General features: G+C 31.2%; 1 protein-coding gene across 3 annotated transcripts in view; it reads left to right on the top strand.

Annotated features, from left to right (window-relative positions):
- Window positions 1-14,886, top strand: part of Mef2 (myocyte enhancer factor 2) — a 364,222-nt gene that overhangs the window by 242,242 nt on the left and 107,094 nt on the right. The window contains exon 2 of one of the 3 annotated variants that reach the window (XM_014424937.3): window positions 5,496-5,548. The exons of the other annotated variants lie outside the window; for them this stretch is intronic. The gene's annotated coding sequence lies outside the window, so the exon portion shown is untranslated. The remainder of the gene's footprint in view (window positions 1-5,495; window positions 5,549-14,886) is intronic. 3 annotated transcript variants of the gene reach the window in all.

The raw sequence follows: 14,886 nt of genomic DNA on the forward strand, positions 1-14,886 counted from the left end.
ACACATCAAGTAAATTTGCTGTAATGATATTATGACATGATACAAACATGTGGAGAATCTACCCATTCATAGAACTCCAAAAACATTTCTAAAGGCATGTAGGATTTTACGAAGGATTTTGGATTGTACAGATTGGATACGAGAGGAATTCGAAGGTTTAGTGGACTCCCAAAGCTCAACTCCGTATGTCCTGCCAGGAATGGAAGAGGAAGCAAGGTTAGAAACGAGTGGGTTTGGGTGGTTAGGGAGTTTATTATGGAAGGAATAATATCGGGTTCGGGCTAGAGAAGATATATTAAAAAGGGAAAGAGTGAGATAGTTGCAACAAATGGGAATTAAAAAAGAGAATATAATAAATGCACCTTTAAAATATTTTACGACACCCAACTATCATTTTAATGTTATGAGAGGTGGCAATTTCTCTGCAATAAAAATAAGAACAATTGGCTTTAGAGGGAATTTGTTTGAGTTGATCGGACAATTTTAAATTTCGCTACTCAATTAAAATATTTTAATTTCCCAACCATATTACGAATTATATTAATTTTCCATACCCCTGGTATGGATGTGAACTTTTCTCTAAAGTACATATTAGGGATTTTGACATTTATCTCCTATATTTTTCTTTTCAGATCAAAGGAGAATCAGTTTGTTAAACTAGCAGATGAATTCAATAAATGCACATTATTCTGCTTAAAAAAAAAAAAAAAAAAAAGTTGTGTAAACTTTTTTTTTTTTTTTATTATATTTTTTTTTAAAAAAAAAAAAAAAAAAAAAGTTGTGTAAACTTTTCTTTATTTATTATGATATTCTTTTTGAAAAAAAAAATAATAATCTCAACTTCTTTAGAGCTATTCGAGTTTTAGGACCGGACAAACAAGACCCCCGCTGCGAGCGAGTACCTGTATGGTAATTGTTAGTAATGATAAAGCATAAGAAATAAATTAATTTTAAACTACTAATAAAGTACCTAAATTAAAGATATATTGATTTCATTCAAATCAGCTAAAGTAATTACGAAAGCTTAAAATATTACCATTGGAATGTTAAAATAATATTTTATTTTATAATAATTTTATATTAAAATATTATTGAATGAATATACGAAAACTTAAAATATTATCTTTTCATAGGAGAAAGTTAAATAAGTTGTTGCTTATAACGTAATTGCGTGTGGGCGCCAAAATTTAAGGCTGCTACTGTTCAATTCGTATTGGTTTTAAAATATATTAATCCAGAGAAATGTTTTAGCTTGTTCAATATTTATTAAACTGTTTTAGCTTGTAATTTTCCAACTTTACAGATTTTCAAATTATTGTTGGGAAAAAGGGTAATCCTTCCCTTTCTTCATGGCGATGTCCATTATTGGTTTGTTTTTTGCTGTTTCTATATTTGGCAAAAAAAAATAGTAAATCTAGAAATTAGAACTTTTAAACGAACAAGCTCTTCAGCTTTATAGATTAATATAAATATATACCACAAAGATATGCATATAAAAGGATTCCGAAATCTATGTAGATATTATATTTATAGAAATATATACTCTTATCGATTTATTTAAAAGCCCATTGATGTATATATCGAAGCTCATAACCTTCATGAAATTAATAAATTTTTTTTTCTGACATTTTAATCCTGAAAAGAAAATTAATAAATTGACGTACTGAAGGGGGTGTGGCTAATACGCAAAAAGTGAAAATGAGGGATAGCGTTAAAAGGTGGCGAATGGGTTAGTTATTTAGGGGGATAAGTAAGGCGTAATAAAATCTTTGCCGGGTATAGACTAGGCTTTCCAACCCGGCAACGGAGAACGTGGGAGGTATTACGTCATCTTCCACCCACCCGAGCTGGAGGGAGGGGGTCCACAGCACCTGGAGTGGTTGGAGGATACTCTGCAAGGGACGATTATCTCCTCTTGTCCCTTGTAATCTTCACCTTTAAGATTTCGAAATACTCAATGATTTTTTTTTTTTTCATAACTCTTTATTTCCTAATAAATTCGTAAACTCCTTATTTCTTATTTTAAGTTTTTTTCTATTGATACTGTAGTATTACAATGCAATCAAGCATTAGTAATGGAGCTAAGAGAACTCATTCACACCATAGTTACACAGATATATAAATTAAATGATAACAAAATAGTATAACGAGGTGTAGATAGTTGACCCTAGATTACTGATTGGAGAAGATGGTCGGGGGTGCGGTCAGCAAAAAAAAACATCAATAAACAAAAAAAATATTTATTTATGCCGACGTTTTGACCTGAGTTTCAAGTCATCATCAGGGCTATAAAACAAAAGAGATAACAACCATCATTTAGAGAAACATAAAATTGATACACTGTAAAATACTCACACTGTAATTCAGATATAAGTCACTCACTCGCTATATTTCATTTTCTGTCATATTGTTCAATTTGTAGATTCAATATTTGTTTTTTCAACTTTTTAGGCACTACTTACATATCTTATATTATACATATCTTCTTACCTACATAATATTATATTTCATCTTTCACTGTTATCAATCTGCTACCGTCTTATTCCATGATTATCAATCAATTATTTTTTATTATTCAATTATCATTTTTTTATTATTTATTATTCAATTCAATATTTTGTATAATTCCAAGTTTCTTTGCATACTATTTCTTTTCAATTTTATGTTTCTCTAAATGATGGTTGTTATCTCTTTTGTTCTATAGCCCTGATGATGACTCGAAACTCAGGTCGAAACGTCGGCGTAAATAAATATTTTGTTTTTTTATTAATGTTTTTCTTTGCTGACCGCACCCCCGACCATCTTTTCCTATCAAAATACTATATAGAGAAAAAAATAAAGTATTAACGAGACAAAATTAAAGTATAATAATTTAATTTAATTCCGATTTTAATAAATGTACAATTAAATAGTGTTTAATATCGGATAGACTTTATCCTCAGTGTAATAATCTAACAGTGCTTAAATGACGAATTTTTAAAGAATCTTCCTCAAAAGTACCTTTAATTTTACTTACTTTAAATAAATGACCAGTTCCTATTGTAAACAATGTAGAAATACAAATTATTAAACAATTTGATAAATAATTAAAAATAAAAAAAAAAGTGAAAATAGACAAACTAGCTGGAATTGGGAAAAGCCGAAGCCACCCGATCTCACCCGATGGTTATTGTTTAAGTCAATGTTCGTTATTTCTACAAGAATGTTTATGGCAACAGAAAAATATAAAAATATTTCTGCCTTGGTCTCTTTTAAATTTTTTTTCGAAAATATTAATAATAGTGACAACTCCACTCCACCATTTTAGTCATCTTTGATTTCTTTATTTTTATTTTTACCCCATAGTAGAAAAGTATCAGATCAAATTCGAATTTCTCCACATTATCATTTTAATAACTTTCTGCATTGTCTATGAACTTAATAGTTACTATTGAAACTTTACCGTTACTGATTTTGAAAAAAAAATAAATCAATTCTTTGTAGGATTCTATTAAGAAATTGATAAAAAAAAACAACCAATAATACAAATAATTATCAATAATTTTTTTAAAACTCCTTGGTTATATCTGACGTATGGAAGGTTGGCCTTCAGTTTTCCATGTCCATAAAAATCTGTAATCTCATTTTTTTACAAAGGAAATTTCGCTAACCAAACCTTCTCTTTCTTGTTGGTTAACAAAGTATTTTGTTAGGTGTGATAATTTTACTGTCACTGCTAATCTTCTACAGTATTAATCTTGACTGTCATATACTGCCTTGACATCTTGTTTTCTTGTTGATCACTTCAAAATGGTTGAGTCAATATTTTGAGACATAGAAAACCAGTTGTTTTGTTGTATTGATGTTTTAAATACATGTGTTTTTCAAATAAATCAATTTTTGTTTTTCTCAATATGTCTCCAACTAAACAATTTATATATAAATCATGCCGAATAAAGTTTGTAAAAGTTTTCTCGTTCTCTTAAATAATTCTCGTTCCCAATAGATTCCTAAATAGTGGCGATTTCCTGGATGAAATCGGGTTGTATGTAATTTTGCCATTCTTATAGGACAAAAATAGAAAAACGTACAATTTTCTTAAAAGAGTTTCTAATACCTCATATATCAATTATAACATCCGAAGGTAATCGAAACGAATCAGTTAAAATGTTTGAGCCCAGTAAAATAACGTCAAACTTGTTTGTTCAAACCTCAAATTGACATTGTACCCATCTTTGATACATCAGGGATGTGAAGCAGAAGAAAAAGTATCTTTATCGTTACTTGAATTTTTAAACATTCAAGTAATCCAAACTAGGGCTGTCCGTAGCTCTGGTGGATAGGCACAGGTCTGTCAATCTGAGATCTGTCCCCACCATGGTTAGGCAGTATAGGACGAAAAAAAAATTAAACTATAGTTGATAAAATTGAGTGTGATTCGTAAGTAGGTTAATACAAAAAAAAAAATGAATTCCTTAAAAAAACTACTCATATCTAGAGCAGTGGTTCCCAATCGTTTTGCATTCATCTTGGCTAAAAAAATTCGTGGAACTCTTGTCCAGCTTAAAAACATTAACCAATAAAACAGTACTGAAATGCACTGAATAAATAGGAACTATATTTTTCTTTTCCTTTTTTTTTGTAATATTTTCAGGTAGCATTTTCTTGGGGTATTATATTCGTTGTGGTTGCCAATTGAAAGCACCCACGGAAAGGATTGACCCATTATGGTCTGTTGAGTCGTTTCCATCCGCTGCACCTTACAATTCATCGGTATCATTCTTCAAGAAATTGCCGCTCCAACAATTTTCGTCCATTTCTTACTTGTTTTTTTTCAATATAGACTCGAGTTTGAAAAGAGTCCTCAACGAGGTATTGTTAACGGAGATACAGATTGTATGGAATAAACATGTTGACTCCTAATCTCGGTATACCGTGTTATTTGCTGAAGATTATCATGCATGTGGATATCATAACTTATATTAATAACATTTTATTTCTTGTAACTATTTCTCGAATAAATTGGTATATAGGTATACCCTCCTCGTGCTGAGTAACTATTTTTGATATTGTTCGCTTTGGAAGGAATAAAATAATAAAACATATTACTACATGAAATAATAAAACATATTACTACATGAAATAATAAAACATATTACCAAATTGCATGAAGTATGTTTAATTATTAGGGGGCGCGGCGGCACTGTGGCAAGGCACGATGCTACTAACTCCAAGGCTGGGCAGAAAATTGTTTTATGTTACACTGTAGCCGTGAGTCAACCCTATGAGTTCTGGAGCATTCCAGCCTTATAAATTGGGTACCCTTAATTGTATAAAAATCTGGCGGCCGAACGTGATTCTGACCAAATCACCTCCTTGCACAACCGTTGGTTTAGTAACAGTACTTCCTTACTTCAGTACTGAACCCTTCATGGGTTGTAGTGGTACAGATTGTATATTATATTATATTCTCTCTCTATATATATATATTTATATATTTCTTTTTTTACTTACAGGTAAGCGTTCTGCGTGGAACATGTTTTGTCTATCAAAAGCATCTTTCCGAAAGGTAATTTTTTTTTTTTAATTTAATAAATTCTTGCTTAGAAGGTAAAGATGTTTCAAACTGTTTTTATTCATTAAGAAATAATTCATTTTTTATGTAAGAGTTCCTTGAATTAGCTCAACTATAATAATGCAACAAGGCATGTTTACTAATCTTAAAGTTATCTTGTTCCTATTAAATGAAGTTGAAATATTGTTATTATAAAATACTTTATTATAGTTGTTCATTTTCACTTTCACTTACCTAATAAAAGAAAGTATTATAAATCTTGCAAAATTTCCAGTCCAAATGGTCTGTGTGTATGTGAACGAAGCTCAAAAACGAAAGCTCGTACGAAACTGAAATTATATATTTATGGCTGGGATGTATCAGTTAACCTTTTTGATGAAACAGACCGACCGAAAGTGCCACTTAAAATCGACTTTTCAATTTTTTTCAAGTGTCTCGAAAACACCGCAAACGATTTATATTAAACTCCGTGTACAATTAAATGGTCATTAGCATCAGCTATGTCTTATCCTCATTACTTTGACGGGGCTTTAATTTCGAATTTCTAAAAAATGTTGGTTTAAAGTACCATTGATTTTTTTTTTTTTTTTTGGAAAAAATAAACTGTTCCTATGGTTAGCAATAATAAACAACCGATAAATACGAAATATTAAAGAATTTGTTGAATAACAAAAAGGAAAAATATCATCAAAATCCAAATTGAACTGGAAAAGCCGAGACTACTGATCATTCCAATTTTTTTTTTTTTTTTTTTTTTCAAATCCTCTTTATTTATATATAATAACAATTACAGATGTATAATATAATACATAGTATATATACACATTACATACTGACTTTGCCGTATGGCAGTATAAGATGAGTTACAGGGTCCGCTGAAGGCGGTCATTTCCAATTCCATTTGGGCTACGTTATATTTTGTTAAAAAGTTGTATTAATTGTATAGTACAAGGCCTAAGAGGAGAAAAAAGTCAGTTATTTCACCCCAATTTTTCATTTATTTAATGAAAACTTATGTATAATTATTTGTCAAAATTGATGAGTCTGTCAAGTATACGTAGAGGGTATAAAAAATGGCGGCTTTTTCAAAACGTTAAAAATAATTAATTTTTCATTCGGAGCTCTATATCTTTAAAACTACCAATAACAATAGAAAATCTAAGAAAACATCATTTGAAGTAAAGTAAATTTGGTAAGCTATAAGCCCTAATAGAGACATTTACGTTCAATAGTTCTCGAGATATAGCTTTTTAAAAAGCAACAGTTCATAAAAATGTTGTACAAAACGTACTGAAAGATCAGTAGTTAGTGAATTTATTTAAAAAATCTATATCTCAAAAACCAGTTGACGTACAGATGTCTCTTAGCACTCAAATTAAAGCTAGTTTAATGAGATATGAAGTAGTTTATCGTCGTAGAAGTAGTAGTTTTCATGATATTTGCTAAAATAAATTGATTTATAGTTGTTCCGACAAATTTTTATTTGCCAAATTTATATTCATATGCGAATATCATAAAAATTACTACCCCTACGATAAGTGTCATAAACTACTCTATTGTAAGTTAAATTTCCTTTATTTTGAGTGCTGGCAGACATATGTGCGTCTTATGGATCTAGAGATATATTTTTCAAAAATCAAACATTTTATACGAACAACTAGAAACTAACAGTTTCTGAGTTTATTTTGTCAAATATCATAAAAACTACTACTCCTACAAAGATAAACGTTATAAACTATTTTATAGTAAATTTAACTAGCTTTAATCTGAGTCCTGGCAGACATCTGTACGTCCTATGGTTTCTGAAATAAAGTTTTTCATAACTCAAACTTATTGCCCGAACAACTATAAATCAATTTATTTTAGGAAATATCTTGAAAAATACTATTCCTCCGAAGGTAAAAGTCATAAACTACTTTATAGTACGTTAAACTAGCTTTAGTTTAAGTGCTAATAGACATCTATACGTCACATAGTTCCGTAGATATTGATTTATCAAAATAAATTTACTAACTACTAATCTTTCTGTACATTTTTAAGAAATGTTGCTTTTTAAAAAGCTATATCTCAAGACCTATTGGACGTAAATAGCTCTATTAGGGCTAATATTTCAGCAAATTTACTCTTCTTAAAATAATGTTCTTTTAGATTTTCTAGGTTTGTTGGTAATTTTTAAGATATAGAGCTCCAAATAAAAAATAAAAACAGCCGTAATTTTTTATTCCCCCTACCTATACTTGCCAGATTCATCAGTTTTGACTGGTAACTCTACATATTTTTCATTAAAGCAATCAAAAATGACTAGAGAAAAATTTGTATTCGTTGTTCCCAGCTCCAAAAACCCTGAAATATGAATTTTTATAGCATCAACAAAATTGAAACTTTTTGTTTATAATTTTCGCATTCACAAAAATGGTGAAACTTTTTAATATGAGACCACCGATCTACAAAAAATTTCTGGACGTATGAAGTGATGTAAGTGAAAGTTATTTGATGAGTGCACCGCACCAGTTTTCTTCTATGTTTGCTTTTCACCCTTTCGAAATAATTGAAAACGATGACTCTGGATTTATTTAATTTGATTAACTTTATCCAAAGTTATTCAAACGAGTATTGGAATATAAATAAGTCCAATTTCATGTTTGTTCAAGCCTTTCATAAATTATTTATCCAACAGAATGTTATCCCCAACCAATTTACATAATTGATATTCCATTTTGTTCCCAAGTTGTCCATGGAAAAAAGTTTATAGTATTCGATACTTTTTAATAGTACTATCATGTTATATGTATGGGGGGCCAGTGATGCGGCGAGAGGGGTGCTCTGTTTTGCTTTGCTGATAGTTTTTTTTCAACGAAAATCTAATTTTGACATAATTGCCATTTAACAAAGGCATAACAAAAAAATCAGTTCACCGGATCATAAACATAGAGCATCACTCCAGATAAATTCGACTAACGTAGCAATTTCTTTTCTCTGTTAATTAAAATAATCACTCAAGTTGAGTGTTTGCGGCTTTAGCGCACTTGCTCAGCCTCCACTGGCTCATTACCAGTGATGCGGCGAGAGGGATGTGCTGGGATCTTTTGAGCTCTGCTCTACCCCTCACACGTGGGGGATATAGAGTGGGCTCAGGGATCCTCATGTTGATTGTGTAAACATTGTATATATTATTTTATTTATTTATTTTTCATACAGATAGTTTTATTATGTTCATCTTGTTTATTCTTTTGTTTGTATATATTTTCAGGGTTTTTTTTTTTTTTATTTTTTTTTTTTAATTTTAGTATGTATGAGATCATTCATCACTATTACCTATTGCCCACAACTGTGTGACAGATTTTAATATCTATCAATAAATAAATCTATCAATCATATGTAAGGGGTGTATCAATTCTTGATAGATAAACTCTATGAATGAATACAGTAGTAGCCAGTATACTTACCGCTCACTTCCACTTCTGAAGAGTCTTCAAACCAACTCTTTATTAGGATGTACTGTTTTTCATCTAATAATGAAAAAAACATTTACAATCAACCGCCAGGTTTTTCACCCAATCCATTGAAGGCTGCCCATTTTGTATTGTAGCTGGGTGTACTCCGATAGTACATTAATGGTCGGTCGTGTTATGCTGATATTACAAAGAGCCGCGTTATGTTGTGCCATGTCGTCTCAGTCTCGTTTTAACTGCCAGATTTTCTACTACCGATCGATTTACAAGATCTAGGACGCATGCATGACCTTAAGGACAGACAACATAAATTTTCACTTAGATTAGGATATAATATAATCACTGTAGAACAGTGGTTTCCAATCTGCGGACCATATTTGTGCCGCAAATACAAAGTCGGCAACACAAATTTTTGTAATGATTATCGTTAGCACTATTTTATTAATTGTTTTCGTGGTTTTTTGACGGGTAAATAACACAATTAAACTTTTAAGCAACCTTATTTTCCGAAGGGTCCCCCTTTGGACCAAGTCGGTAGGGAAAGTTGACGATACTTAGTTTTTTGACTTATTTATTCATTAAATTATTTTGTTTTATTAGTATTATTATTTATATTTTATAACTTCTTTATCCATTCAAGTGCTTCTTGTAACCTGCTTTTTATTGTGTTTTCCTTTGAATCTAGGTGTTGGTCTTATTCTCGTAAAATGTATCTATTTGTTTGTTTTTGGTAAACTGATCTACTACTGCTGTGACTATAAATGATGGTCTGATCTCACATTGCCATCTAATAGTGAATTTTTTTAGCGGGTCACTGAAGAGGATATAGGAGGGTGAATTCCAGAGAGCGAATTTGTTGATCGGGTGAATTAAAGAATTATGAAGTGGTGAAATTGGTGGAAAAAGGAATTAATTGAAATGTTTGTATTTGGTGTATAGACCGAAATTGATTGTGAAAGGAAATCTGTGGGGAAAAAAAATTGTTTTCTTTATATCTTATTATACCATGTAATTATATGTAATGTCCGATTACGGATTGATAAGTATGTTGTGTGATATTGCAACCTGATGTATTTAGGCAGCATAAACGAATAAAGTATTTCTCTTCTCTCTCTTAGTGGTCGGCACATTTCTATTGGTTGAGAACCGTACCGTCACCCGTACGGTCACGTTCTGGTGCGACGGGAAGGAATGGTGCAAGAGTGCACTGTTGTGGTATTATAAATGATAATATATGTTGTTTTGTTCCAATTTTAATTTATATATACTTGTATGTGTATTGATACATAAATTATCAATGTGGAACAAATGTTTAGCCATCCTTCAAAACTCTATAATTCATTTCGTCCTAAATTTTGCTTTACAATATCTTCCCTTACAAATATCCAAATTACTTGTGACACTTTTTTCTATTTTTTTTATTATTTATTGCTATTTACGACTGTACATTATAATATTTAGTAAATTTGATCTCAGTTAAAATGGAGTGTTACAGGCGTGTAGAGAAATTACCCATTGGTAGCACTCAAATGACGTTTTAGATTGGCAGGTCTCATGGCCATCTTCTTTTCAGGCGCCTCGGAGAATTGTCAGGAATGGAAGAGGGACCAGGGTTAGAAACTAGGGGGTTTGAGTGGTTAGGGAGTTAGTAATGGAAGGATGTTATCTAGTTCGGGCTAGATCGGTTACATATGGAACATTAAGGTCTTTTTGTATGATTTTATTTGTGACAAAGTAAGGAGCATTGAGGATTTTACGAAGGATTTTAGATTGCAAGGATTAGATACGAGAGGAATTCGAAGGTTTAGTGGAGCCCCAAAGCTCAACTCCGTTTGTCGTAAATGCTGTAATAGTCGAAATCGACGTGCAGTTTCCTGTCTTTTTCAATTTTAAAACTCTATAACACCTCTTCCTGTTTCCTTTGATTAATGATATGCTGTGTGTAGTACTGATCTCAAGTTTAGTTTGGTCAATTGCTTCCTAGATACCGGATTTCGTAACGTAAAAAACCGTAAAACGTGCAGTATAAACGTGAAAATATGCAAAATCGTGTAGTGAAAACCCGTAATGTTCAAATTTGTGTATAAAACACACAGTTCCTGTGAATAACCTTTATTGTGTAATTTATATCATTAATATGTGCATGTTAAGTTTATTTCAACCTTGTATGAACCAAAATAAATATTCTAAATATTTATCATATTTATGCTAACATACACAAAAAATTAAACTACTGGGATTAAAAACTATAAATTCTGTTCATAATTGAAGATCCAAGTGGCAACAAATAATATTTTTTTACTATTATAAATACCACAAAACCTAATTTCAAACTTTTTAAACTACTGCTAGTAAAATTCTTATTAATAAATATATTTTTATTGGAGAATAATAATATAATCCGTCACAACGAGGGACAGTAAGTATTAGTGTTCCAAGTATTCATTCATAAAGTATATAAAGAAAAAAACAAGAAAATCAAATGTAAATGACAACAGTAGTACTCACGAAATTATATAACAAAAAAACTGATAATAAATAAAAAAAATATAATTCGATACAATAAAATAAACCTGATTAAATAATAACAAAATAATTTATATGCGAGATGAAGAATATTAAATTCGAGTACAAATAAAATAAATAAATAAAAACTTTGGCTCTTATATACAATATTTACATTCTGCCTTGGGAACTCCGAACGCCCACGTGTGAGAGGCAATGTTAATTATTTATTTTATTAAATCTCTAAATGTCATTATTTTCGTTATTAACTTTTATTTTTCTCTCTTCTCAAGAATTATTATTTAAATCTATTGATTTTATTTTATTTTTTAATTATGTATATTTTGTTTATAATTTATCGTTATTTTTCACAGTTGATCAATATTTATAGCGTTGTAAATAATTAGGTGTGTATTTTGCACAGGACTAACCCTCCCTCTCCCCCATACTAAATTGTTAAACAAAAATCTTTTATATGACCATGTAAGGCCCACCTGGTATTGAATAAAACAAACATAAATATCATTCGAATCATATGATAGATAGAATAATCTAATTTGAAATTTTATTTTTTTTTCAATTTAATTTTTTCCAATTGCGTTCAATAAAAAACAAATATCAGTAGAACGCCCTTCTGTTGATTCGAATTTCTGTCGAGGTTTGGCTGAATTTGAAGCTAGGTAACTAAAGATGCTATTGCATTTGCTTGAATGCTACCGTTTCTCGGTTTCATCTTGAGTTGAAGTGTCATCGCATTTACGTGTAAAAAGAAATAGTAAAATTTGAATTGATAGTCAGTGAAATAATTAATTTAAACAATTAAACATCTTGAAAAACATTATAGTTACAAAGAAAAAAAATATTGGATCTAATATTATTATAAATTAACATTCAGAAAACATAAAGACTCACAGTGGGACTGTAAACTTAAGAGATTTTTTCTCTTTGTTGTGAGCGCATTTAATTGCTAGAAAAATAAAATTAGATAGTGTAGGAGGTCTTGGGAAGTGCAAATCCTCACTTTTTTCCGGGTCCGATATTGCCTGACATACTTTTTTTTTTTTAATAATTTATTTATTGTTATTTACAACTGTATACACATATATACAACAAGTAAATTTGCTGTAGGTGACATAGTGACATGATACAAACATGTGGAGAATCTACCCACTGATAGAACTCCAATAACATTTCTGGAGAAGATCTCGAGGCCATCTTCTTTTCAGACGCCTAGGAGGATTATTAGGTAATGAAGGAGAAGCCAGGTTAGAAACAAGTGGATTTGGGTGGTTGAGAAGTTTATTATGGAAGGAACGGTATCTGGATCTGGCCAAATCGGCAACATATGGAACATTGAGGTCCTGATGGATGACTTGATTTGTGACAAAGTAAGGAGCATTAAGGATTTTACGAAGGATTTTGGACGGTAAGGATTGGATTCTGGAGGAATTTTATGTCTGACATATTTAAATTTGCAATTTTGCACTCGCAGTACTTTTTCACTCATGGATCCTACTGTTAAAATTCCATTTCATATTATTTCTTCTCCGTGAATTGATATTTTGTGGGCGGAAGGAGCCATTTTTAACCATCCGCATTGATTTACGTAAAGACTAACTGAATCTTTTGTGTACTGGTTCAATTTATCAGAGCATTTCAGTTGACTGCAACTTCCCCCACGATAAATAACGGTACGCTTGTTTCCCAGTTTTTATTATTATTTTTATTTTCAAAATTAGGCAACATATGTAGAGTAGAAATATAGCAACTGCAAGAAATACACTCGTATACAAAAAATTGTGTTTCTTCTAAAATTACTTTGGGTTATAGCTTACAATTTCATGTTTTAATAATTACATAATTTCAATAGTTAGCGGAAAACCCTGCTCTCTTATTGATCAACAAATATTTTCTAAAAATTTATTTATTGATATTTACATCGAAATACATGTAGTAAATTTGATGTAAGTTTATAATCATTTAGAGAAACTACACATTGGTAACACTCTAATAATTTTCTACATTAGAAAGTTTCGATGCCATCTTCTTTTCCGGCGCCTCGGAGGATTGTCAGGAATGGGAGAGCTTGCTTCACTAGTAAAATACCAGTGGGTTCGGGTGGTTAGGGAGTTATAATGGAAAGATTGATATCTAGTTCAGGCTTGATCGGTTACATATGGAAGATTAAGGTCATTACGGAGGATTTTATTTGTGATAAAGTAAGGAGAATTGAGGATTTTACGAAAGATTTTGAATTGTAACGATTTGATACAGGAGGAATTCGAAAGTTTTTTGGAGCCCCGAAGCTCAACTCCGTATGTCCATAAAGGCCTTATTATTGTCATGTAGATCAGTCTTTTGTAATAGATTAGAAGCTCAGACCGCTTGTCTAGTAAGTGCTGTAATAGTAGGAATCGACGTGCAGTTTCCTGTCTTTTTAGTTCTATATAAGGATTCCAAGTTAGTCTTTTATCCAAGGTAGCGGACCTGTTCTACAGGGGTAAGAGCAACATTATTAAAAGATACTGTAGGTTTACGACAAAGGGTAAAAGTGATTTGATGGGATTTATTTTTATCCTCCAATTTCGGCACTATTCTTCGTGGGTTCTGATATGGGTTTGGAGAGTTTAGAATGCAAGGGTTATTATTAGCTGCGAGCACAAATACGTCATCAGCATACGTGGCGAGGATAGTGTTAGAATTGGTTGGAATGCCAGCTGTATAGACTGTAGAGGATGGGACCAAGGATACTACCTTGAAGAACACCAGCTGACTGAGAGAATAGGGATGAATAGGAACCATTATGGTTTACTTTAAATTATCTCTTAGTGATAAAGGAACGGATAATGAGAAAGTCAAATAATTAAAAAATACAAGATTCTATGATTTTACTTAGACTTTTGTTATTGAATCCTTAGTGTAAACAATCGAGACTTCGCGTTTGATGTCAATCTAGTTTTGATAATAACAATTTCTATGTAACATCAAGCATTGAAAGTTTTAATTGTTTGTACTACACAGGCTTTTTGGTGCCCTCTGTGCATCACCATTATTTCCCGTATCCTCTTACCAACGTCTATCCTATCGCCGATTCAGAATCATAATATTCATTCATAAGTCCGGAATCCTTCATATAGAGGAAGCGGCTTTCGAACATTTAATGCACTCTTAATTATATCAAATCTACATGACTATTATAAGGCCTATCTGGACATACGGAGTTGAGCTTTGGAGCTCCACTAAACCATCAAATTCCTCCCGAATCCAATCCTTACAGTCCAAAATCCTTCGTAAAATCATGCCACTATGTCACCTACAGCAAATTTACTTGTTGTATATATTTGTATACAGTTGTAACTAACAATAAATAAATTA

Source organism: Halyomorpha halys, unplaced genomic scaffold (genome assembly GCF_000696795.3).
Source record: "Halyomorpha halys isolate HHAL.00 unplaced genomic scaffold, Hhal_1.1 Scaffold27.1, whole genome shotgun sequence".
Lineage (NCBI taxonomy): Eukaryota > Metazoa > Arthropoda > Insecta > Hemiptera > Pentatomidae > Halyomorpha > Halyomorpha halys.